Consider the following 4734-nt stretch of genomic DNA (forward strand, 5'->3'; position numbering starts at 1 on the left):
CTCCCCTCTCCCTGCCCTTGGCAAGCTGCCCTGGGTGCCCTAGGGAGTCTAGTCCCACTTCTCTCCCCCCAGGGGAACCCATGGCAACTGAGGGTTGTTTTGAACCTAGTAGCATAGTTTTGTGCAGCAATGTTTTGTACGGTAAAGGTGTTGTTACCTAAATATACAATAATGAATGAATAAGTATGTAATAATGGAGACAAGAAAATACAGGCAGAAATTACATAAGCAGGCATTTAATCTTGTGTGTGTGTGTGTGTGTGTGTGTGTGTGTGTGTGGTACATGCCCCTAGCGGGAACCGAACCGGGACTCTCTGGTCCACCGGCCGACGCTCAAATCCTGAGCCAAACCAGCTAGGGCAGATAATAAGGCATTTAATTCAAACATGAGGTATGTGCCCTGGCTGGTTTGGTTCAGCATTTTGAGCGTCGGCCCTCAGACCAAAGAGTCTCGGGTTCGATTCCGGCCAAGGGCACATACCTCAGTTGCAGTTCATCCCCACCCCTGGTAGGGGTCCTGCAGAAGGCCACTGGTCAAGGTGTCTCTCTCACATTGATGTCTTTCTCTCTTCCTCCCTCTCTCCCTCCCACTCTATCTGAAGATAAATGGGAAAAAAATCCTCAGGTGAGGATTGAAAAAGAAAGAGAGGAGAGAGAGAGAGAGAGAGAGAGAGAGGGAGGAAGGAAGGAAGGAAGGAAGGAAGGAAGGAAGGAAGGAAGGAAGGAAGGAAGGAAGGAAGGGAAAGAAAGAAAACCTTCCCAATTACCATGGTTTAAAACAATAAAACTGCAAAACAGGAAACTACTCATCAGAGATCTAGGGGTTCTTAACCTTTTTACACTTTGGACCACTTTGGCAGTCTGTGGAGTCTATGGAGTCTCAGAATGTTTTTTTCAACTGCACAAAATTAAATATACAGGATTACAAAAGAAAACAATTATATTGAAGTACAATTATCAAAATAAAAAATCAACCATGTGATGATAAGATCTAGTGCAGGTCTAACCACAACCATAACTACAAAGTAATGATGAGCACATGTGACATCTTGAAATTTCTGCAAGTGAAAGGTAACATTGTAAGTCTGTGATTCCTGTTGGTGACAGTCACAGGTACCGCTAATACTGCTGTGGTCTGTTGTCTACATTTAGAGTTGAAGGAAATGCTAAATTTCAGTTTGAGGTTAATGAAAATAAAATATCATTTTCCCATCCTCTCATTCACAGATGCTCTGGGGCCCCGAGTTAGAGCCCTGCAGCACAGCCAGCGAGGTGTCCGAGTGGAAAGGAAGTCAGGTGGAGAACATGTTGCTTCCTGACCACAAGCCTTCTGACCCTTGGTCCCTGCAACCTAGATCCTGGAACTGTCCTTTTTCAAAGCTTGCCTGTTCAGCTTTTCCTTCAATTCTGTCAATATCCTTCCAGTAACTTATTCTTTTTTAAAATATGTTTTTATTGGTTTCAGAGAGAGGAAGGGAGAGGGAGAGATAGAAATATTGATGAGGGAAACATCGATTGGCTGCCTTCTGCACACCCCCTACTGAAAATTGAGCAACCCAGGCATGTGCCCTGACTGGGAATCAAACCAGGGACCACCTGGTGCATAGTTTGATGCTCAACCCCTGAGCCACACCGGCAAGGCCAATAACTTATTCCTACTTCTTGGAGATGATTTGTTATTTCTCTATAGCCAGCTTCTTCTTTAGCTTCGTGACTCCCAGCCTGGAGTCATGGCACAAAGGGTGAGTGTGGCACAGAAGGCCCAAGCCATCCAGTGGCTGTGTGGTGTGGGGCTCAACACTACATATGAAATGGGGAAAACAGCTCCCTACGGGGCGGGTGTGTGAACCCAGTGAGATGAAATATCTGCTCTCCAAGATCAGGGGCCACAGAACACATTGAAAGGAATCAATAAATGTCCTGGTTTAATGAATACTGTATCTGTAAACACTTTGTAAACTCTAAAATGCAACATGAATTGATGTAGCCATTATTCCAAGGATGGAGAGCTGATCTCTATTCTTTCCCTCAAAGTTTTGTTTTATTCTTGCTTTCCATTTCTTTCCTTGAATCTTTGCCCTAAATCTGTGTTGGAACCCAGCCAATTTGCCTGTTTTCCTGAAATTTTAAAGGCCACCCTCATTAAGTGGAAGGTGGGTGGGTCCATGTGTTTAGGATGGGGAGAAAGAAGGATGTCCCTAGTGCTTTTTTCCTTGGAATACATATCCACATTCAATAGCTCTAAAATTGATGCTGAGATGGGCGCCCTCATATTATGCAGAAACAGAGCGGTTGAGCACTGAGTAAAAGTTTCCCAGAGTTCTCAGTTAAGAAATAACTCAGGGTACAGTCATGGACAGAGGGAAATGATTTTTCTTTAAAGGACCAAGATCCCTGAACAGCGTTGGGGTTGCCTCACACCTCCAAGTCCTTCCTTTGGGACACTAGGTAAGAACTGGGACACTTGTACCAGATACAGACACCGTTGCCAGAGATCGGCAAAGGGAAGGAGGATACTGGCACAACCCTGTCCTAGGGAGTGATTCCCAGATACTTTTGGGTCTGTGAGGCCAGTGTGTCCGTCATAAAAAACAAACAAACAAACAAACAAAAAAACTGGGCGAGAAAGTTGAGGGGCAGTGATGTTCGCCAAAAGTGATGAGTTTCAGCCCGAGGATCGATCACAAGGTCCCATCTAAGCCACAGGAATAGTCAGTTCCTCAGTGCTTCAGCGTGAAAGCAGAGAAGCCTCCAGGCCGTAAGGCCCACTGCGAGCCGAGAACAGCTCCATCCCCTGGTCGATGCTGCCCCCTGGACGTCGGCAGGGGCATCGCGGCTCCCTTTCACGCTATTCTGTCTCCTTTCCATCCCACGCGGAGGGACTTTTTGGGCCAGAGAGTTGGTCCGGATCCCCGGGGGACTTCAATGTCCTCGAATATTGTGCTGTAGTATAACTTGATGCCCCGGGTTCCAGAACCACGAGCCTCCTCACACTCTAGCACTACCCCTCAGTGAGGCCTGCAAAAACCTTTTTTTTTAAATCCTCACCCGAGGACATTTTTTGATATTTTGCTCAGGTACCTGCCCTTAGTGGGAACGGAACCCGGGTCTCTCCAGACCCCAGGCCAACGCTCCAAACACTGAGCCAAACAGGTCAGGGCTCAAAAACCTCTTTTATTAGGTCTGAAAATGTGGGTTCGGGGATGGATAGAAGGGAAGGTCAGAAACTGAAAATCCAAGGTGCCTGCCTGCACCGGCCTTCTTCCATCGGAGCATTCGCTGACCTCGGTGAAGTCGCCTGTCTGGGAGGCAGTCGCCCTCGCAGGGTAGCCGGTGACCCTCTCTGGGAACCCGCTCTTTGTCAAAGCAGCCTGCGCCGCCCCTGTGCAGGTCCAGCCCTGGGCCCTCTGTGCTCCCCGCGCTGAGGCTGGAGTCGGGTCAAATGTGAGGACATCTGGATCCCCCAAGGCTGAAACCTAGAAGTGGGGTACGGGTGTAGGTGGGCGAGGAACGAGAAGCGGGAAGAAGTGGAGGGACAAGGGACTTTCGGTCCCGTGGAGTCCGGGGCCCCACGGCCCAGCTCCGGGCAGGCCTGGGGGAGTCGGGACGGGTGACGCTGGAAGGACACCGAGAGGAGGGGGAAGTGGCGGTGGCGCCAGGTGAGGTCAGCTAAGGACGCTGTCCTGGTTCCGCCCCTGAGGCGTCCGGGCCAATCCGGAGCCGCTCTCGGTCCCCAACACCCTCCCCTGCACTCGGCCTCGGGCGCCAAGAGGCTCAAAGCCGCCAGGCCGAAGCTCAGAGAAGCCGTTTCCAACGCCGAGGCAGCGCCGCTCTCGGAAATGGGGCGGAACCCAAGAAAAGGCGGGAGGCCCTTCGCCACGCCCCCCCACCCCCGCGACAGCCAATCCAGAGAGCCCGCCGGCCGCGCGGCCTGCGCGTGTGCAGGACACTCACGCTCCCAGGGCTCTGACCACGCGCCTTGCCCCGGAGGCCGCCTTCCTCCCGCACCAGCCGGAAGGGCCCGCACCGCGAGGGCATAAGTGGGTAGTAGAAACCGCTTTCTTTCCACCACTAGCCGGGACCTGGGAGGGAATTAGACCGCAGGGCAGAGGGATCAAAGGAAAATGGCCAAATTACCATTTTCCCGACTGCCCGTGCCTTCCCCACAGGATTTCAAGGCGCCCCTTGTCTCTCCAGTCCAGTCTAAGTTCAAATGAGGCATCCAGGCGGAAACAACAGAAAGACTCCGAGTCAAACAGACGGATGAGTAGGACCCCCTGCAAACCTGGTTTACCCTAGCCTCAACAGTGTAGGTGCTAGAGCCTTCTGCAAGGGGCTGTGAAGCCACCAGAGCAGCTAGGGAGCTAACAAAGGAACGGCTCTCCCATGGTCAGCTCAAGGGGTTGAGATCCAAGGAAAGCCCGTGGAGGGGAGCCAGATAGCCTTGGCACAGGGCCTGAGACAGCACAGCCATGTACCCAGCCCTTGCATCTGCCATTTTAACCAGGGGCCACCTTCCTCCACCAGGTAGGTTACTCATGAAATAATCCCCACCCTAAAACCAATGCAGCCACTTTGGCCTGAAGCTGCTACAGATTAGAGGTTACTATGTGTCCCTACTTTTTGACACCCACCAGAAGGGATGTGAGCCCAGGACATATTCAGAGATGATGACCCTGGAGCAGAGATGGGGCTACTTGAAGGCCCCAAGAGGAAGGAGAAAAATGGGAGAAG

Source organism: Molossus molossus, unplaced genomic scaffold (assembly GCF_014108415.1).
Source record: "Molossus molossus isolate mMolMol1 unplaced genomic scaffold, mMolMol1.p scaffold_m16_p_8, whole genome shotgun sequence".
Lineage (NCBI taxonomy): Eukaryota > Metazoa > Chordata > Mammalia > Chiroptera > Molossidae > Molossus > Molossus molossus.